The sequence below is a fragment of the Sminthopsis crassicaudata genome, chromosome 3 (assembly GCF_048593235.1).
Source record: "Sminthopsis crassicaudata isolate SCR6 chromosome 3, ASM4859323v1, whole genome shotgun sequence".
NCBI lineage: Eukaryota > Metazoa > Chordata > Mammalia > Dasyuromorphia > Dasyuridae > Sminthopsis > Sminthopsis crassicaudata.
In genome coordinates, this window is record NC_133619.1 from 60213520 (window position 1) to 60236706 (window position 23187).

Below are 23187 nucleotides of genomic sequence, written 5' to 3' on the forward strand. Positions count from 1 at the left end.
AGACATATTGAGTCATTTTAGAATGAGTGACTATATGGAGAATTTTCAGAAATCCTACCTACCTTCAAAGAAGTTTACTTAGAAAAACTGGTCTTTCCTGGTTTTTCTCCATATCTCCCACTTTTTACCTTTTGTTACATGGTTTCTCTATCCCCATCTAAGGTCATCGCCAGTAGTCCTGATCTATATCTTGCTACTGGACTTGGGTAGCTGTGAAGGAGAAAGTGAGGCAACTCAATAATTCTATGTTCTTTAGATTAATGACTCAACTTTTTTTCAAAACAAAAAGTCCATACAAAAATCTTCCAAAACACTCGGCAAGACAAATTTAATTAAACATGGCTGAAAGAAAAAATCAACTCTGAGGTCTTTGAAAGGCCTTCCCTCACTTAAATCCAATTCACTTGCCTGTCATGGCATCACCTCCCTGATGTCATGCTCCTCTTCAAAGGAAGGACAAACAACAATAACAATCTATTCTCAGCCCCCAACCCAAGTAATAATCTCTGATGAAGTAATGGGTATCAGAGAGAAAAAATTTAAATGACAAAGAATTTTTCCAATGCCAAATTAGTGTGTTGCTTTTTTCACATGACTTAAGATAGTTAAAATCAATGGAAATAAAAATTATTTTCTTCCATGGTGATTTCACTTTTATGGTAATCCTTATCCCAAGTTCACATCTGTTTGGCTGGATACTGGTTGAGGGTCAGAGTATTTTATAGCAATGTTGATTTCCCTCTGATATTAGGGATTAATCCTACCCAAAGAAGTTAAACATTAGAATTTTTTTATTCCTGTTGAAAATTATGTCAATTATTTCTATTCATTTCTTGATGCCTTGGAAAGAAAGAAACATTTCTATAGGGTGAGATTGGGGGGGAGATTTTGGGTGAAAAAAGCTTAAACCCAAGAAAGAGCTATAGAGAGAAGTCCTAGTAGAGGCTTCAGAACTCTGGGGGCAGGTTCCGCCCCAATTGTTTTTTCAATGGGTCTACTGTGACAGGATAAATACAAGAAAAGGGGAAAGGTCACATGCTTCCTCATCCATCTTCCTTGGGTGCTTGGAGGTCAGAGCTAAGATTGATTAAGATCTTAAATGTTTGACAAAGGATTGGTGGGCAAAAATGGCCATGTGGCTGGGGGCCTGTGGTGTCCTGTTGTTTGAGACCTAACCTTAGTCATCTGGTGGAGTCTTCACGGGACCTTGGGGACAGAACTACATTTCCTCTTGCCGTTCTTACCTACAAGCAGTACATGCTAATGGAGACCAAGAATGAAGAGACATGTCAAAAGTTTAGAAGGTGATTGTTGGTTTGCCCCCCAAAGCAGCTGCAAGTTCATTCTAGCTTCTGCTCTCGAATAACATTTTCTGAAATGATTTTGTTCAGTTGTACTTAGACAACAAAGGCTGTTAAGTAACTTTTCTGCCCTCTCAAGGAGAATGGATGACTGGAGTTGGCAGTTTGAACTTGTGGAAGGAGGATTTGGTACTGAAGAAAACTGTGCTGCTGAAACCTTGTCATGCTGTCAAAAAAAAGGAGAAAGAAATCCACCTTAACTTTCCCTCTTTTCTTTTCTCTGAGGAAATGTTGCAGATGTTTTACAGTGGTTTTTCATTACTTAAGAAACATTAAGCAGTTCTATTAAAGAGTATGCAAATTGGAGGAAAAGAGACTTAAAAAATTTTTTTTGCAAAGTTTGTAAACTGAGAAGTGAATCTCAGGACACATAAATATTTACTCTTTTGGTTTTCTAAAACTTTAATAAACAATATTTTAGGAAAAACTCCATGAAGAACACTGGCAGCAACCTGGGAGATTATTTTATGTAATGACTGTCTGAAGGCCAATATGATTATAGTTTTGGGAGTAAAGTCAACTTGGACAGACATTTAACCTTACTTTAAATACATTATTTTGATTATGGGATCTTGGGACCTGTTTTGTATCTTAGTTATATACACATTTTTTTTTTTTTTGGTGGGGATGTGGGGAAGCTTTTTTTTTTTTTTAATTAAAAACCTTTATTTTAAAACTAGAGGAAAAATAAAGGACCCTTAAGTATATCCTAGCAATTAAAGATAACTAAGTTTACAAAATTGGATATTTCAATTTTACAGTATTTTGCTCAAAAGAAATCAATATTAAGAAAATGAATACTTTGTTTTTCTAAAACATAATAGTGGACCTTGGGAGAAGGAATGGTGAGAAAGTATATAAAATATAGTTCATTCAGAGAGCTGTATTTTCATATCCTTGCTATTTTTTTTTTTTTTGACATTTTTCTTTTACCTTTGATAAGTGTCCTTAGGAAGCAATCACTTGAAGAACATGGTTGCTTTTATCTCAGAGCCTTTGAAACATACCTATGATCATTGAAAGGAGAATTTCATTTTATATCAGAAGAGCAGGATTTAATTATCCTTCCCTGCCCCCTCTCCTTATGCCTTTTTCTTTTGCTTGTGACCAGATTTTTGTGGGACTGAGATAATGACCCATTCTAGTTACATCAAATATGATGTAGCCAATCTTTCATTTAGCTGGTCATTTAAGAGTTTTGTATTTCTCTCTCCTTCTTCCCCAATAGCTTCTTGATACCTCACAAAGAAATCCTAAGCCAAATAAAACAAATAAACCCAAAATAAATTAAACGTTGATAGCCCTAAGAGGATGTGTTAAAACATGGGAAGGATTAAATTAATTCAATTACAAATGTATAATTTAGATAGTCTTGCTAAAAGTGTTTCCCTTCCTTCCAGTAGAATATAAACTCCCTGAGGTTAAAAACCATTCCTATTTTGTATTTGTATTGCCAGTGCCTAATATTTTGCAGCTAGTAAGCATTGAATAAAATATTACTTAGGTTGGGTTGATTTGGATTGAATTGGGATAGAGCTTTTCAGTTAAACTGTCCTATTTGCTATTTCCCCTACTGCCTCTGGGATTTTTTGGACAGATTGTTCTCCACAACCTAGAATGCCTCTGTCTTTTGGAATCCCAAGTAACCCTTCAAACTGAGATGCTATCTCCTACACAAGACCAACTTGATTCTCCAGATTGTTAATTCTCTTCTTAATATTATATGTTGGATTGGGATATATTACATGAATCTGGATATGAATTTTGACTCTTTGGTGAGATGACATAGGAAACTTTTGATTGATTCCTAGTGACTGGATTTATCCTGAATGTGAAGATTGAGAGTCTGAGTGTATGAAGCCGAATTGAGGATTGAGGACTGCCCCCCCCATCTGTAGTTCTTAAGATCTTGTGTAGTTTTCATTGTCATGTGGGGGGGGGAACCCACCTTTTCCTGAATGTTCAAGGTGATTAAAGTGCTGTGCAAAGGAAGAAGAGTACAGAAGTGAAAAAGGATAGAATGCTTACTTTGTCACCATCATTTTTTGAGGATCTTTCTATTAATGATTGGTGACTAATTAGCAGTAGGTGTCATCTTCACAGGATATATGCCCTGTCCCTCTCCACCACCCCACCACCCCTCAGCAGCAAAAAGCAAGACTTCATGCCTAGCTGTATGAGAGGTACCTCAATCTAGCAAACTAGAGGTTTGTCTACCAGTGACCATGTACTGCATAAAGAGGGAATTTAATAAGTGCTTCTTTAGATGAATGAATGTATTTCTGAATCACTAAATGTTTATCAAAATGCCTTCTTTGTTAATAGAGCTAGTTGTATTATAATATTGATGCAGCTAGGGGGAGCAGTGGGTAGAGCACCAGACCAAAAGTCAGGAAGACTTGAAATCTCATTTCAGACACTTATCTGTACGGTCCTGGGAAAGTCCCTTTTTTGCCTGTCTCAGTTTTATCATCTGTAAAATGGGGGCAACAATAGAACCACCTCCCAAGATTATTGGGAGGATCAAATGAGACAATATTAGCAAAATACCTCAAAAACCTAAAAGTACTATTTTAATGCTATTATAATTATTAATAGTTTTTCTATGTGTGCTTTGTATTCTCTCTCTGTCTCCCTTTTTTCTTGTAGTGTGCCTATACATGCATATTTAAATATTATTTGTATAACTATACATTATTTTATATTTATACTTTATGTGTTTGATCATGTAGATACACATATTAAAGCCAATGTATGTATGAATGCGTAGAGAGATCAAAATTGGGAATTCCCTCTGTTATTTTCATAATTCACATGACTCACTGCAAAGAACTAGTGCTTACATCTAGCTAAAAGAGAGTTGTCTCAATCTAGTAAACCAGTTTCCTCTGCCTCACATCATGCACTGCATAGAGTAGAAGCTTAATAAATACTTTTCTGATGAATGAATGAACTTTTTATATGTATGTATACATATATATGCATATAAAGTATATGTAGATGCATATATATATTTATATATAAAACACATAATAAACATAGAAATGGAGGGGGGTAAAGAGAGAAAGATGGATTCATGCATGAAAGAGTAGTGATCTTTTCTGTATAGAATAAGTACTAATACTTATATTAGAATATATACACATAAAACACATACATTCCTAAAATGTATGGGGGGGCATTGAAAGTAGGGAACATATGCTATTGGCTGTTATATCAAGCATCTTCCCTTCATGTAGTTATGCCTTGGGATTCATGGGAAAGTAATGTATCTGAATCTGTATGATAATAAAGAATCCCACAGGAGTATTGTGCGTATGTTCTTATATACAAAGACCCCCATAGTGCTTTCATGTTGAAAGGCAGGGACCTATAGTATTTCCTCTTCAGTGACTAAAAACTACACATATAGATTTGGTAACCCCACCTTTACACAATGTAGATGATTCAAAGAAATAATTCAGGCCCCAGAATAGATTTTTGGATGTAAAATATCTGATTTTGTTGGCTGCATTGATCAGATCAGAGGGATCATTGCCTATTTCCATTACATCCTCTGTAAGCACAGTTTAAATTTCTATTTCTTTGGGACAGACTGTGCTGCCATTTTAGATCTTCCAGACTTGAATTAAACTTGAATTTGTCATCACAATGTGATTGATAAACAACACTTTCATCAAAATAATTCAAAATTTGGTCATCTCTAAAGTGAAATTTAGGAATGGGGAAGCTTTAGAAAGAGTTTAGGACACAACTCTATTTGTTCTTGTTTGTGAGTGTCATGGGTACACATTTATGATGTGCCCATACAATTAGATATATAGATCATGGCTGCTTAAATACTATTTTTTGCATTCAATAACATGGTTCAATGATCTTTGATTTTTATTGCTCTTGTAAGACAAAATGATAAAGGCAACTCTTGGCTGTAGCCTTGTCTTATTGGAGATTAGCTTTTTCACTAGTGGTACAAACCTTCCTCATTGCATCCCATTATGGTTGGTCCTTTTGATATATCTTTAGGGAGAGCAGGTGAGGTCACAGAATTTCGTGATCCAGGAGACAATTAACACTCCCATGACTAAAAGGACATTTTATGAATATTCAGACCTTGTTCAGCTCCCTGGGAAACAGAAAACGTTGGTAGGCCTCGTCCTTCCCACTGGGGCCTCTGAAAGTTTTTGTGTGGGTGTGAATGGGGATTGTCAGCTGTCTGGCCAGTCTTCCCTTTTCAAGCAGCAGATTCCTCATTTGCATATTTTGTATACACCCTCATGCAAAACAGCACACCCATTTCCCCCTTTCACAAAAGAGATAAGAGCTTCCTTTGGAAACCCTAGCCAAAATCCCCTTCTGTTTATGCAGAACCCCTTGATTTGGATTCCATGCAAATTAATTCGGTTTTGATTTTAATGCTTTGTTGTAGAGATTGGGGGTGGAGGTTGGGGGCAGGGAGTTGTCCCTATTTGCACAGGACTCCTTTTGTCCCTGGGGGTCTTAGCTTTGCCCCATCCCTGGGTTTCACTCTCTCCCGCCCTACCAAAAGACAGAACCCCTTGCTGCTCATTTTATTTTGACCTTTGGGAAAGAGCTGCACATTGGAGAATCCTTCCAGCCTGTCTATGCCAGGACTGCTTCAGCTGTAGGCTTTGGTGTTGGCTCTCTGGTGGAGATTGGTGGGAGGAGATGACAGAGCTCAAACATTTGTCTTTTGGCCTGGGATGTTGACAGCTATCTGCCAGCAAAACTTGAAAGTATATTATAAAGTGAAAGGTTGCAACTGATTCTTTAGAGAGAAATATCACTGCATTTCAGAAGCCATTAAAAGGATCTGGGAGTGGAATGGTGGGAGTGTGATGAGTAACACTGAGAAATGTTTATGAATGTTCCTGGATTCTTTCATGCATTTATTATGTATCTTCGTTATTTTCATTTTGCAACCCTAAGTAAAATGTTAGCTCCTTGTGGACAGGTTTTGATATAGCATTTCTTTGTCATCTCAGCACTTGGCTTAGCACCTGGACCATATACAGGCTTAATAAACGATTGTTGATTAACTATATTCATACAATTGAAATGAATCCTGTTATTTCTGGAGTCCCTACTGTCAAAATGACTTCAATTTATTTCTTTATGCTATTTCCCAAGTTTATTGAACTACTAGTACTTTAGATAGCCTACTGTAGGAGTGAGTGACATGGGTACCCTGCTGCAGTGGACTGCCCATGTTTTTCATTTATCTCTGGTATGTTGCTACTCTGGAAAGGCTATGATTATCAGCATCTAATAAACAAAAGGATAGGATTGTGGCCAGAGTTTTTTTGAAGTCTAGTGAGTGGAGGTTGAAACTAATTTCACAGGGTGCCGAAGATGGGCTCAGCTGCAGCATGATTAAGTGAAGGATGCAAGGTCAGCTAACACATCCTGCAAGAATGGAAAAGCTTCAGTTGAACTCTACCATCCTTTGAAAAACTTTGCTGGTACTGTTCAAAGTCCATTTGGGATGGATTATTAGGATTAAAGAATAGCAGAAGGTTCTTCTATACTTGGTATTTACTCTGGTGCCATTAGAGGATGAGAAAATTCAACTGATTTATCTGGCACTCTTTTCTATAGCTGGATTTAAACCGACCCTCACTTCACAAAGGTGATCCTGCTAACCTTCTCTTAATAAGTTACAGATCTCAAATTGTTCCAAATCCTTAAAATACCATTTGAAGTAAAGTTGATTGATAATTATCATTTCCCCTCTCTGTGTGCAGATATTTTCAGAGCACCAGTACAAAGCTGTGGTACAGTTTCTTAATTGCCCAGATAATCCTGTTTGCTTGTATTTTTAAACTATGAAGTGCTGGGTAATTATTCAATTCTTATTAGAAGGCAAATGGCAGTGTAAACAATAATTAGGATGTTAGACAGACTAATACGCTTCAAAGCAAATTGGATTTTTTTTTTCATACTGTTCAGCATGAAGTCCCATAAAGCCAACAATTTAGGAGCCAGGCAAAAAAAAGCTCCATTTTGTTCATATTTTATGGTGTTATCTCTTCATGGCTTGTTTCTGTGAATAGCAGTTTGCACCAGTGAAAATGCCTGTTCCAAAGCCAAATGTTTCTTTAACAATCGGTTCCCTGCTGCTTGACATTTGGCTACAGTCTCCCATGGTTCCAGATTGGTTCTTTGTCTGCTAAAGTTCCATAGGGTCAGAGGTTAACAGAATACTGATTTCCTTCCATAATACCATGGCAGGTAAATATGGGTAAACCTCATGATTAGTTAAGACACAGCTCACTTTGGAATGCCTTTCTATCGGGCTTTTGTCCACAAGAACATCTCCCTTTTAAGATCCAAACTTTCCCAGCTATTGCTTTATAAGAGTAGAATTTCCAGTCACTTCTCCCATGAACTACCACCATTCATAACTAGCATGTCCCTAGAAATGTATGACCCCAAAGCTGTGAGCAAATCATTGCTTTTGATGAATTAATTTTGCCAACTTAATATGATAATACACTCTCCAATCTTAAGACACTTAATTATGTCTTGTAGTCATATCTGTTCCTTATGTTTCATTGATGGAATAATAAGCAGATAACAAAGGGAGGAGACAAAGATACTTTAATAATGTTGCTGTCACTTTTTTGAGTGTCTGGCTTTCATGGTGTGTTTCCAATCAGAGGTGTAATTAAATGAACAATCAGCTTTATTTCTCATTATCAACACTTTAAGGAAAGGTTCAAGCATTCATCAGTATCAATGCTGTTAATGAATTACAGCAATTTAATTACAGCTAGCTTAATTTTTATCCTAAGGAGAACAGGTGGCTGGAAACAAGATCAATGCACTTTCACCAGGTTATAGGGGTTTTGTTTTTGTTTTTGTTTTTTTCTTAATCCTTATTAGTTATATTGTACACATTATCTTTAGAGGTCGCTTAACTGTATCTTTTAATCCTAGGGGGTTCTTGCCTTTTGAGATGTGTGTGTGTGTGTGTGTGCCTTGCTTTTTCAAGTATTAATACATTGTAAAATACTGTATCAGCTTGGCCCCCTGGGGGAAAAAAATCAACAATATTGGCCTATGAACTTGTCCTTGAATTCATTTGTTTTCAGTTTTAAGTGTTTTCTGTGGTTGAAAAAGACATCTGCACTTTGAAAATAGTTTCCTTTTGAAGTGTACTGCCTGGCTGTGATTGAAACAGCCCTAAGCAAATTAGCATGTTAAAAGAATTGGATCAATATCTTCCCCTGGCCCCACCCTTCTCCCTGTCTTCCGAGGGGGAAAGAGTAAGAAGCCTTCGAGGAGGCCTTTGACTGATGTGCCAGTATGTTTCAAGAGGATTTTCGATTGCTGGGTGGGTAACATTGACAGCTTGATCTAGAGCCCAGACTGTGTCTAGGATGGCCATTTGAAAACAGATGCAAAGAAAATTGACAGCTCTAGGAAAACTCAAGCATTTCATGTAATTATAGAGAGGATTAGAAGAAAACTGTTGGGAGAAATAGGAGATCAATACAAGGGTACTCGGAGCCTGAACTTCTCTTTAATTGTTCAAGTACTCACTTTTGTACCACTTACCCTGTGCATAGAGAAGAATATTTTATAGGTCGGTGGGTGTTTTTTTTTTTTTTTGTTTTTTTTTTGAAGGGCATATAAACCTAACTATAGGAGAGGAAAAAAAAAAAAAAACCAAATAGGCAGCTACTGATTTCATAGAAATGCACTGAGTGCAGTTATATGTAATTAACAGTAAAATGCTTCCCCCACTTAAGACAAGATGCAAAGGTGCTAATTAACTAATGGTAAAAGTTGTGATTTCATTACTGCATGTTCCTTAACAAGGTGCTGTTACTGTAGTGCAGCTGGAAATATTTATTCATTCACTGTTCTTTTGTAAAATACCTTTAAAAAAAAAAAACACCTGTATTTTAGATTCCTTCCCCCCATTTGAAAATCTTTGAAACCAGGTTTCTCTTCAGGTATGATGTGAAAGGCTGTTAGTTGTTACTCTTATGATTTTTATGAAAAATATTAGAGTTTGAAAAATACATGTAATCAATGGGATTCAGAATCCATAAAGCACATTTTGGTGCAATAAAATACAGGGCTGGGAAAATGTCAGCTTTTGATAGTCTAGGGAACAACAGGACTTGGAATTTCATTAACACAGGGAAGTTTCTGAAGAGGAAATTACCCTCTACCAACTCAAAGCAGTCTCTCTGTGATTTATAGTCTTATAGAATTGCCTAAAACATTAAGAAGTTTGACTTGCCCAGGGTCACACAGTCAATATATATCAAAAGCTGGACTTGAATCCATTTATCTTGGTCTGAAATCAGCCCTCTATCCATTATGACTAAAAGTTGATCTTGAAAGCATCTTATTCATGCCATATGGGCATTTCTTTGATCTCAATTAGGGGATTTGTAGTGCTACCTAAAAGAACCATACCAATTTAAAATGCAATCACATAAAGTAAACTTGTATTATTGGTAAATCTATTTTGTTTGCTATTAAGACTGTTATAAAGGTACTTAATTTGGGTGGCTGATAGAAAATATTGAAAGGGATAGTTAGAAGATAAGAATTTAACAATTTGACTGATACTATATTCTCATTTATAGATATATATATCTTCACATAGATTTTTAGATTTATATATAGATATATTTAAAACATATATTGGTGATGTCATTAGAATCTTAGGTCCTTGGAAGGACAAAAAACAACAACATATCAGAGTAAAATAAAAATGTAAGACAAATTTTCAGTTGAGTTTCATTAAACTGAGTTTTATTCAACCTACTTTTGTTTAGGCATTTCTGGAGATATTGGACATCTCAAAACTCAATGCCACAAGTTTTAAGATCATTGATTCAGAGATAGAAATGACTTGACAGATTTTCTAGTCCTTGTTTTTCATTTTATAGAAATTTGAGGCCTAGAGAAATCAAATGACTTGTCCAAAGTCATGCAGTTATGTGGCAGAGGAGGAAAGTATATACATATGCTCACCTGTTCTGATAAAACAGTTTAGATATCAGTGAGGGGGAAATTGCTGTTTGGTTTTAAAGTTTCCATTTTTTTTCTTTTCTTACTAGAAAAAGTTTTTTTTTTCCTTTTTTTTTTTTTTTTTGAAAAGACATATTTTTAAAAATTGTGGATTTATAATCTCATTGGTGTAGTCTCCCTAGGTCTTGCCTCTCTAGGTAATGCTCACCAGCCATCCATAACTTCATTTTGAATCATTCTTGCCCATATTTTTTCATAAATCCTCATCAGAGTATCTATCCAAAGCACTAGAAACCTTCTGGGTCTTTTAATATTTCATGTCTACCAGCTCAGCACTCAGGATGCCTGTCTTTTGTCCCTTATTCTCACTGCAATGCTTGGCCCACTTCCATTGATGATCATAAACTCCTTTAACAATATCCTCACACTATTTTTTTTCCTATGTCATGGTTAGTCACTTGATATAACTATAATTACTCTTTAATTACTCTTTGGGCAGTCTGAAATTTTTACTTTTTTAGAGCAAAGAGGTCAGAGAGAGAGAGAGAGAGACAGAAAGAGAAAGAGAGAAAGAGAGCTGGGGGGGGAGGAAGGGAGGGAGGAAGAGAAAGAGAGAAAAATAAGGGAGAGAAGGGAGGGGAAGAAAATACAAGTAGAACTGAAGGTTTAGGAGGCAGATATTCTAAAAAGTACTCCAAAGAAATTTAGCTTGTCCATTTTTAATATGGGTAATTATTGAAAAATTCAATCCCATTGAATGTCTTAACACATTAATGCCTCAAATCCAACAGTAGATACTTGATCCAGTTGATTTCCAATCTTCTTGCCTTCATTGAGTCAAAGCAAGGGTACTAATTCCTTCCTCTTCATAATCACATTATTGGATTTTCCCATTGCTTCTGTAGATACAGAGCATTCAGGTTAAAGCAAAGTTAAGTTAAATCACAGTTAATCTTTGGGCATGGTTGGGTTACTTATTAATCAGAAGGTCATTTGTTAAGGAGACTGTAGCTGAGAAAATATTTCTCTTTGAAAAAGCTATATTTCATTGAAAAAGGAAGCTTAGATGGAACTTTACTGAAGCGTTTTGTTTTGTTTTGTTCTTGGGCATACTGATGGCCCAGAGTGAGATTCCAAGGTACTTAATTTTGGATGGACTTGTTTCATTTCCTGACTTTGTCACTGGCCAGCTATGTGACCTTGGCTAGTCATCCTTCACAGGATTATTGGAATTAGAAGAGACCCTAGAGATCATTCAACCCCCTTCTTCTTTGGCAAATTAGGACATCAAGATTTAGAAAAGTTCACAGGATCATAATCCTTCCTCCATCCTACTTGTCCTCTCTGGGACTCATTTCTCTTATCCTTACAATGAGAGATAGAACAGATAATTAGTCAGATGGGAAAGGACACTTGAATGAAATACTGTTACATCAATCCTGAAAAGACTATTACAAGTATTTGTTCTCTTCCCACCTCTTTATCATATGACTTAAAGAGGAAAAAAGTAGAATTTCCTATTGTTACTTAGAGGATCATAGAATTAGAATTCAAGGGCACTCTATATACATCCTCCCCCCACCTTTCCAATTAGGTCCAGAAATGTTTTGTGATTTGTCCATGATCATGCATACATTATTTCCTCTTATGGAATATTTACTCCATTTTTTAATGGTATGTCATAAACAAAAGTTATTGCTAATACATGTGCAAATGATGCCCCCAGAAGATGGCAAGAGTGAAACCTGGAAATGGACTTAAGCTCAACCACATTATTCCCTTCTCCCATTATCCCAGTACCTCTCACTCTTCCATTGGACTCAGAGTATAGACAGCTAACAAAAGAGCAAAAAGCATTGCTCTGAATCTTGGCTCTGGTGCTTACTTAGCTATGTGATCATGGGCGTATGACCTCATTTCTGTACCTCAGTTTCCTTATTTGTAAAATTGCTTTCTTCTTATCCTTATCCCACTAGGAAAAAAGTTACATTAAAATTTTAGAGCACTATATAAATGTGATTTAAAAAATATTATTAATAGTACATAGTGTGAAGATGGAATAATTTTAATGATTTAGCCCTCCCCGGTTGGGCCAATGTGGTCTGTGTGCAAGGTAACTTAGCATTGACTCTGTGAGGAAAGTGGTTTATGTCATCTATGGTCTATTATCTTCTAGGACTGAAAAGGAAGGATTGATTCACAAGATGCTTCAAAGTTTCTTAAATCCGGTCCTTTTCTTTCTTTTCATGTGCCTGAACAGAAGAGGATGGATAAAGACATCCTAGATTAGGAAAGCAAGAATTGAGGACATTCACAATCTTTGTGCAAAAAAAAAAAAAAAAAAAAAAAAAAAAAAAAAAAAATGCATTAAGGCTCTGGATCAATATTGATAGAAGGAAATATGCTGCTTTTATAAAAGATATCTGATTTGACGTGTGTGTGTGTGTGTGTGTGTGTGTGTGTGTGTGTGGAGATAGAGAAGGATTGTACCCTGGGAACTTATAGAAGGTATAAAACTCAGACTGATAAGCTTCAAGATATGTGCTTTTAGCCACTCTTTGTGAACTTGGCTTTGTTTGGATTCTACTGAGAGAATTTCAAATGCCCCAGTTTTACCCTTATGTAAATAGCATTTTGTATTTTTTCACAGGGGTCTCTCCTATGAAATTTAAATACATTTATGTTAGTCAGGGGCCTCTATTGGCTCATGCATGGCTTGCAAAGACAAATACAACTGTGTAACTCTTAAGGCTATAAGCATCCTGTTAGAGAAGGTTCCTGAGCAATTATATTTATTTGACTCTACCTTAGCAGGGAGGAATGATAGATTGTCCTTGGGCTTTGCTAAATAATAGGGTTATGGACTTTGAAGGATGTCTCCAGTCAGCAAAAGAGTATCATTCCACACTGCTATGGGCAGGGCAGACTAGCTAAATACCTTTTCTGAGACCTTAAATGCTGACCATGAAATTCATAGAACTTTAAAGAGAGAACTCGATTTGAGAGCTAGATTAAGACTCAAAATTCTGTTCTTTTCTATTCGTATGAAATAAGAAAAACCCATCTCTTCTCTGGGCTTGACTTTCCTCAGCTTATACAATAAAGTTTTTGCAGTAGTTGGCTTTCAAAGACTCTTGCAATTCTGGAACTCATAATCTGAATAAAAAGATACATTTCTAAAAATTCCAAAATTTAGACTTGAAGTTCAAACTCCTTCTCAGACTGAAAAAGTTACTTCATCTTGATCAGTATTAATTTCCTCATTTATAAATTAGGGGAAGGTTGACTTCTTAGCCTCAAAGGTGCCTCCAATTATAAATCTTTCATCCTATGACTATTCACTTGGAATGTATGCTGAAATAATTTTTCAAGAAAAGATATGGTCATCAATACTCACTGAAGCATTTTACCTCTTTTTTAATAGTTTAGAATTTTTTTCTATATCATAAGGGAATTAAAAAATATTAGAAGATAACTAATTGCATATAGTTTTCTTGGATGATAATTTTACTATATTGCCTAGTTCCTATAATAAAATGATTCCTGTAATATGGTATATTATATCACAAGGAGGGGTTCCCTGCCAAAGTGATTTTCTGTAATCATTTAGATTATGTCATTAAAGGAGCACAGAGGAATGCTGGGAAGGGCACTGACCTTGGAATCAAATGCTATGAGTCCAAATTTCAACTGCCCAAATCTCTGTGACTGTGCAGATCACTTAAATTTTCTGGGTTTCACTTTACCCTCTGTAAGGACAGTTGGATTATATGGCCTCTAACTTCCCTTCCAACTCTACATTCATGATCCAATGAATAGTGGTTTCTAACCTTTCCAATTATTAGGACTCTTTTAAAAAAAATGTTTTATGTATTCCAAAATCATTTATTTTTAATACAACCAAATGAGAAAATATGTGAGGATGAGAAGCTAGTCTGAATTAAGTCATACTTTATAAAAAGCCATATCAGTCCCCACAGAATTCACAGACATTTGAAAAATAAGAAACATATATGAGTGAGACCTTTTATTCAGATTATGGCTAGTGTAAATTGGATTAAATAGAATAAGAAATGCCTTCTAATTGTGAGGTGTGTGGGTTTTTTGTGGTTTTGGCCTTCTCCCTCAACTTGATAGCTAGATAGGAGAAAATGGTGTTAATGTTTTCTACTGAGACTACAGAGGAAGAGACCACTCATTTTTTAAGATGATGGGCATCTCTCTAACTGTCCCATAGTGTGAATTTATTGAACATTTCCTTCTCTGTATCTTTTGAGCTAAATAAAGACATGACCACTCCAAAAAAGGACTGCAGATGCTAAAAGCCCTTCTCTCCATTTCCAAGAAACTTGGAAGAGGCTTAGAGGGATCTTGAGATCCAGTTCACTCTTTCATGTTCTTCCCCTCTCCCTTTATCCCATTTTCATCTCTCTTCAAGAATGTTTGTTATGAGTTGAAGCTCATTTATTGCAGAGTCTCAGTTAAACCTCCTCTCTGTAAAAATGCTTTTTATAAATTCAGTAATTTCTTCAAACCTTAACGTTCATTGAAGATCCTCAAGGATTTGTATTAATTTTGGGAATTAATTTCTTATCAACTATTTCTGGAGAATCCCAGAATGGGACTATATTTGGGGAGGTCAAGATGTTTTTCTTACCAGTTTATAATGTGTCTTTAAGCAAGGACTCCAAATTATAAAGTGCTTCTGCTACATAGACATGATCCTATGTAGACTTAAGACTATCTGAGTATTCTCTTTATTCAATACCTCTGTGTAAAGGCGATGTGCCAAATTATACTTTTTTTGATTACACTTTTTTATTTTTTCATGGATCTAAAAAGAGGAAGACAGATCTTTAAACAATGTTTCTATGCACCTGAGTTTCCAAAACTAAAAAAAAAAAAAAAAAAAATACTTGTCTCAATAAACCTCAACATTATTACCTTTATAGGATTGGTATGTTACTTTTTGAATATACAGATGAGTCCATCTAATAATCTCATAAATATAGCTATTATGCTGTCTAGGAAAACCTCTGCTTTTTTTTTTTTTTTTTTGAGAGAGATGTGGTTTGAAAGCACTTAAAAGGAATTAGAGATATCAAAATGGGCATTGATTTTGGGTTATGATATCATTATATCCATTCTAGGCAGTAAAGCACATGAAAAAAAGATAAATGAGAATTATCAATGGCAAAAATCATACCTATAAGTAGGTATTATTTGTTAGCTTTCATACAAAGTCAATTAATGAAATGAGCCTCCAAAGTGGATACACCAATCATTAGCACTTGTGTGTGAGAAAGCTTCTCCTCTTGATTTATGCCATTTAAGGTTATACCAACAAAGTCTTTCCATTCTAAAATCAATTAATTGTTTAAGTTTGTTTAAACAAGGTTCCTACTAGTAGGCTCCATTACACATTTCGAGCTGCCCATAAGCACTGATAAAAAGGTGATCTTTTAAAAATTGACAGTAACTATCATTCCTCTTTCTGCCACTAAGATTTTATTCCCCCCCCCTTTACTATCTAGGTGAGATATTACTTTTAAAAATCTAATGAAAAGTTATCTTTTGAAAGATGCTGTTTGTTGCAATAATCATTCATATAACTAGTCCCTCATATTTTCCATTTTTTAGAATAATGCCTTCAAAGGTTCACTGACTGAGAAAGGAAATGACTTCATGTACTGGAACCACAGGTTCAGGTCCCAGTAGGGTTTGCTAGCTTTCCTTCCTTCTGGGCCATGGATGATCATATAATCGGGTGTTGAATGACCTTAAAAATCATTGGATCATGGTTGGAGAGGTCTGACACTTTTAAATTGAGTCATCTTGATATCTTGTGCCAAAATTCCACATGGGTACTTCATGGTCCATTATTTATCCACTGGGTTTTAATTTAGAGAGTTGAATTGTAGCTAGCTAGTTATAGAATATGAATTTTAAACATTCTTCTCTTTGTGTGACTGTATCTTCCATATTGTTATGAGTTGAACGTTTAATTTCCAAGGATGAGGTCCAAGACAATAATATCCTTATCTTTTGATTTTAGTTAATGAATGATATTTACATGGCAGTTTAAGGTGTTCCTACATTTTCTCATTTGTTCTTCCCAACAAACTTGGGAGGTAGTGGTTATTATTATTATTATTTTTAACAGAGGGATGAAAATACTTTTTCAGGGTCACCCAACTAAGGGAGACATTAGGTGACATTAGGTCTTAGATTATCCCAATCCTAGTTTTAGTACTTCTCCAAGTTAACAATCTCACTATCAGCTGGATTATCTGGATCATCTAGGCACAGCTTAGAAAATCTTCATTGTTGGGGGAATGGCAGTGAAGAAAAAAAAAAAAAACAAAACTATTTGAGAGATGTTGTCCTTGGAGAATTTAGGGAAAGTGGCAGAATGGGAGAGTTAGCTAAGAGTTGGATTTCCTCTGTCACAGCACACCTTCTTCCTATGCCCAACTCTTAGAAACATGAAAACTAAATCAAAACAAACAAACAATCAAAAAACCCAGTGCTTACATTGAGAACTTCAAGGGTATTTGCTTTTTAGCAAACATGCACTTCTAGTTCAAGATTTTGAACTAGAGCAAAATTAATATGTAAAGCTATGTTAACGTGTGTTTGGATATAGATAATTTATAGTTTAAAAGGCTTACAAGAGAGCATAGGAGCATATATAGGAGCATAGAAGTTGTGTGTGCTAAGATATCCCAAAGATCATCTCTCTTAACCCCCAAATTCTATAGATGAATAGATGGAAGCCCAGAGTTAGAAGCTTACTCAAGATCACACTGGTGGCAGATGGCAGAACTGGGCTTTGAAATGATACAATGATAGGTGTCTTCTCTCTGCTTTTTACAATGCCCAATGCAGTATTTTACATTTTGAGATATTCTTATTTGTGTGAGTAGCCTCAATGCTCAGAAAGGAAACTTGCTATGCTCTATTGTTTAGTTATGTCCAACTCTTTGTTATCTCAAAGTGGAAGACTGGATACATTCAGTGTTTTAGAGACCTTATGTTTTTTTTCCTTCTCTTCTTGCTTTGCTTCCTTCTTTGTCTTTTTCTTATTCTTTCCTCCCTCCCTCTCTCCCTTCTTTCCTTTCTTCCTTCCTTGTTTCCTTCCTTCTTTCCTTCTTGTTTCCTTCCTTCCTTCCTTCCTTCCTTCCTTCCTTCCTTCCTTCCTTCCTTCCTTCCTTCCTTCCTTCCTTCCTTCCTTCCTTCCTTCCTTCCTTCTTTCCTTCTTTCCTCCTTTCTTTCTTCCCTTCCTTCTTCCCTTCCTTCCTTCTTTTCCTCTTGCCTTCTTTTCTCTCCTCTTTCCTCCCTTTTTTCCTCCTTTGCTTCCTTTCTTTCTTCCCCTCCTATTTTTCTTCTTTCTTTTCTTTCATTTATCATTTATCTATACCTTTATTTACAGGTATTTATTCCTATTTATGTATATATTTTTATTCACTCATTTGTTCATTTATTTACTTATTTTTACATTTATTTATTTGTTTATTTATCTTTCTACAAAATCTACTTATCTATTTATTTGTTTATTTAACATTTAGTACTTGTCACTGTATCACTTGTGCTACCCATAGATCATTTAAGATGAAGTCTAATGGAAATTGAAGTTAAGTCTTATGGTTGGACTTGACCAGCAAAATGGCATCATGAATAGACAGCTGAGTTTCAAATTATGACTGTGTGGCCCTGGAGTTTTAGTTGACCACAAATATAATATGGGTTACTTGTGTCCTAAACTTGTTAAAACAAACAAACAAACAAAAAACAAGTAGAATCTTAGGCTATATTAATAGAAGTAAAATGTTCTAGATGAAAGGAAAACAATATTACTAAATTTTTCTGTGACTGGCATAGAGAAATGAGCATTGGATTAAAAGTTGAAAGGCCCAGTATCATATCTTGACTTTCTACTTACTGTGTGGCTTGGGAAAGTCATTTTATGTCTCTAGATCTGTTTCCTCATATCTAAAATGAAACAGTTGGTTTAGGTGATTTCATAGTTCTTATCCTGTGACCATATTTAGAAAATGTATCATCATTCTGTCTAATTCTGGATGACACATTTAAAAAGACATTAACAAACCTGTTATTTTCTAGAGGTCTGGAAATAATGGCCCTAGAAATGTTTCAGGGACCTGGGAGTGTTTGCCCTTGAGTGGAAAAGGCTTAGGGGAGTGACATGATAGCTTGTTTCAGATACTTGAAGGGCTGTCATGATTAAATTTATTTATGTCATCAAAAAGAGCAGGATTAGTATCAATGAACATAAGTTTGACTGAATAAAATTCTAACTTTAATAATTAACTGTAGATGTATGGAAAAAGCAATGTAGGACAAAGCAAAAATAAATAAATAAATAAATAAATCTCCTTAGGTAAATATTTCATTACGAGGGATCTTGGTTTGCACTCTTGGTGAAGGGAGGGGAAAGTAAGAATATGCCTTATGGAGGTCTACCTAGCTTTCTCCATCTACCCCTGGAAATAGCTGTTTCAGTTGAAGTCATAGCTCTAGTGAATCCAGACATCTTTTCTTTAAGAACAATGTGGACTGCCTTACAGCAAAGCTTCCAGAAAGTCTCAAAATGACTGACAGAAATTTGGGATGTTGTTCTTAACTTTGATCTGTCTCTGATCTCTAATTTTCTCTAATTTTTAACATACAGCTCATAAATTGCCCCTGTACCTATTCCCATTCTTATCTTTCCACAGATTTTTTTGAGTTTTCTTACCCAATCCTGGTCATTATTCCTCAACTTGGATTTTTCTCTTGTCTTTCTGATCAACTTTTTGCTCACCTCTTTGCTCTAATTAGTTTGGACTTGTCATGTGTGCATTTAGTCCTCAATAATAATTCGTAAAACGTACTATAGTTCTTCCTCCATATAGAGAAAGTCCCATGTTGAGCAGAGGTATCTGGCCATTTCTTGAGACATGCAGCTGAGTTAATAGCAAAAAAACAAAGATTATTAATGAATTAGGTCTTTATTCTGAAGGAATTTAGAGACTTAACTTTTCAACTTCTGCCTTTCATTGGAAATATTGAAACAAAAGAGGAAAACTTTCAGTGTTGGAGAGGATCCCTTCCAAACTCTGAAATTCGGTGATAAACTTTTCCCATAATTATATTTGGAGCTATTCATTACTCTATGGATAACAGTATTCTCAACACTAAAGCACCCCAAAATTTTTGATGCAATTTTAAAACTATTAAAGTTTAAAGCTACACCAAATCTTTTGGTAGTTTCTGTATGAAAAAATCTTATGATACAAGATCTTATGTGGTGGTTTCCAAATGATAAGTATCTTTTTAATGGTTGAATCTGCCCATCCTCCACAAATGTTCTTTAATATTATGTAACATATTCCATAATACTTGATGACTCCTGTGGGAAAGTGGTCAGAATGGATGACAGCAAAATTGATGTTGGAAAATATGATAGGGATCCAGAAATAAAAGTGGGCAAAATGATGTAAATTAATCATAAACCTACTAATATGTTATGTGTATTTTTCTTCAGGAAGAGAGTAGGTGCTAAATTTGACCAACTGTGAAGAAAGGAGAAGATGAAATGAACTGTGTCTTAATGAAAAAGAAATGATTGGTTGCTTTCATAGCAGTTATTTCAAAATAATTCATTTGTGGGCACTAGATCCATTGATTGGTTAGAGTTAAAGTCAAAATAAATAATAAATTAGACGAAAAATATACATGGAAACTCATTGTAGGCGATTATCACCAGCATAGTTGGAACAAGCTTTTGACTCTGAAAAATGTGATTATAGAAAAGTCACACACACACAAAAAAAATCAAGTCTGAGGAGAGGTTGGCCTGAGACCAAGTTCACTTGGTCTACCCCAAAATAATAATATTTGTAACAAGATGGAAGTACCAAACATGCAGGAAACAGAATAGATTGTCTATGGTGATCTATTTTCATTGGCAATAATCCCAAATAAGCGCATTTGAACTAGTTAAGTGGTGAGGACATTTCAGAAGGTAAAGTTTGGTTGAACAGGTGGACCTGCCTCATGCTGTCTATGATATCCTTTTTTTAGGGTACTCAGGGAGATTTCCAAAGAAATGGAAAGGATTATAGGCTATACTGTTATCTAGAAAAAGGAAAAGGGAAGTGACCAATAAGACTTAAGAAATAACTACTGACCTTTAATTTCTTAGCTTTTAAAAATATTTATGAGAATGGCAAATGCACATGTAATGAAAACATAAGGACATATAGGTTCTCATAAGTGATATTTAGATTTTGGATTTACAGTAGATTCATCCCTTTGTGGTCACATACCTGATAGGTGATTCCTCTGGATTTACTGATTTTTTTTTTTTTTTTTAACTGAGGCAGTTGGGGTTGTGACTTGCCCAGGGTCACACAGCTAGAAAGTGTTAAATGTCTGAGACCACATTTGAACTCAGGTCCTCCTGACTTAAGGGCTGGTGCTCTATCCATTGCACCACCTAACTGCTTCATTTTGCTGATTTTAAAAAAAAAAAAATTTGACTCAAAATAGAATCTAGATTTGAAAGCTCCTCACAAAAAAGGTCTTTCCTTGGAATGTTAAAATTAAAAAATATTTTCCAGATGTAATTGTAGTTATCTCTTTGTTGAAGGATCTGTTGAGTATTGACATCAAAGTATAACTGACATAAATTACAGAGGCATATTCTGATGGAAGGTATTATCAATTAGTGTCTTTGGAATTTCCTTCAAAGTCCAAACCAAATAAAGTTGATGGCAGTGTTGTCTAAATGCTCTCACAAACATGGTCTTGCAGTAATTGCATTGAATTAATTTTAGAATACTAGAATGCTTTTTTGATGAAATATACAATATTGGGAAAGAGATAGATCAAATATTCACATTGGAAAAACAAAGAAGATGAAAAATCAAATAAAGAATGGCCTTCAGAGCACATTTACAAGATACCCACAGATTAAAATATATTTCAGAGTGAATTCATAAGTTCAATTGTCACCTTCAGCATGAATCCTTTTCTGATTGGCCCCTTTCCCCATTTCCTTTAAATTTAATATTTTTGTATATTATATGTGATTATTGATGTAAATCCTTTCTGCTATAATAAAATATAACCCCTCTTTATTTCTCTCTCCCCCTTTTTGTATCCACAATGGTTGGCCTGGCATATAGTAGGTGCTTAATGCATGCTTATTGAATGATAATATAAGCTACTTGAGAATAGTTTGTATCATTATTTGTATTAGATACAAATGCCTCAGCATGATAAGAGCTTGTTGGCTGATTGATTTAAAGTAACACCATATTTGTTTATTTCTCTCTCTTTCTAATAATATTGTTCAGTTTGCTTGTTAATTAATAAGTTAATAAGTTAATTCACCAGGCTCAGATTTAAGTGATTTTTTTATATTTCCAAAATTCAAATTTACTCTTACCTAGGTAGGGACATTTTTCCCATCACTGGATCTATTCAGAAGAATAGTGTCTCAAGTTCCAAAGGCAGTCCCAAAAGAGGAAATCCACCAAAGTTTAGCAACAACATTTTGAGTGATAAGCTTGCTATGACCTTTCCATGTTGCTGCTTTAAAGAGAAGTTACTTATGATGGCTTATCCTTATATCCTATGAATAATAAGATAATTCATTTTAAAACACCTAATTTTCTTTTTGAATATTCATACATCTTAGCTTTTTCATGTACCCCCTTGAACTTTTGGAATTTGAGGCTTAGGATAGCTACTCACTATTAACTCTGTAAGATCGAAAGTACTACCATAGATGGAGATGAGTGAGCTGAAAAGAGTTGAGGGATGATGCAATGAAGTTTTATATTTCAAAGGCACAAAAATCAAAGATCCTTGAGGATATAACAATACCAGTAACTTATTCCTGTATTATTTTTTGTGTGAAAGATTTCCCTCCCCCCCTTTGAACATGTTAAAGAATTGTCAATGTATTCTGGACTAGGGAGGACATGACAGAAAATGTCTCTTGGGTAGTATCAATTGCATTCTATTTTACTGATATTTTAAGATGGCTTCACCAGGGCATTGGACTTTATATCACTTCTCTAGAATGATTGGGGGTTTGCCTAAAGTTCTTTCATTATTTACTAGAAACCTTACACTTGTTAATGATACAATCAGCTGGGTTTTTCAGGGAAAAAAAGGAAATAAATTTGAAGCTTATTCTTTCTTAAGGAAAAAAAAGAGTAACTTGCCAGAATTCACAGAACTCAGATGATTAATTTTTTTCTTTCTTGGCACTTAGCTGAACCCATGAGTTTATGCTGGCAAATAGAATGAGTGCTGAAAGTTGAAGTCACTCTTTGATCTGGTAAATAAACCCGTAGAAAATTCAACTTCAATTACAGTATTTAAATTTATGACATATCCAGTGCTGTAACAGGGTGGTGATAAATGCTGGTTTCATACTAAAAAATGCTCTGTATTCATATGCTCATAATTCGGAAATCAATGAGCTGCTTACAAATTGACAAAGAAATGTATTTGCATTTTTATAGTCTTTAAAAAAATACATCCAGTGATTCAACAAACTTTCTTAGGTACTTGATATGTTCTATATACTGGGGGATGTACATGAAGAAAAAAAAAAACAGTTAAGGAACTTAGGGTCTAGTAGGAGAGGATAAGACATTTATATCTTATTGATAAATGAATATACCAGATAGATAGATAGATAGATAGATAGATAGATAGATAGATAGATAGATAGATAGATAGATGGATGGATGGATGAATGGATGATGTTGTGGACCTGTTGGACAAGCTAGTA

The 23187-nt window shown here is 35.1% G+C and overlaps 1 protein-coding gene across 3 annotated transcripts in view; it reads left to right on the forward strand.

Annotated features, from left to right (window-relative positions):
• EPHA4 (EPH receptor A4) overlaps positions 1-23187 on the forward strand; it is a 157171-nt gene that overhangs the window by 10750 nt on the left and 123234 nt on the right. The window lies entirely within an intron of this gene.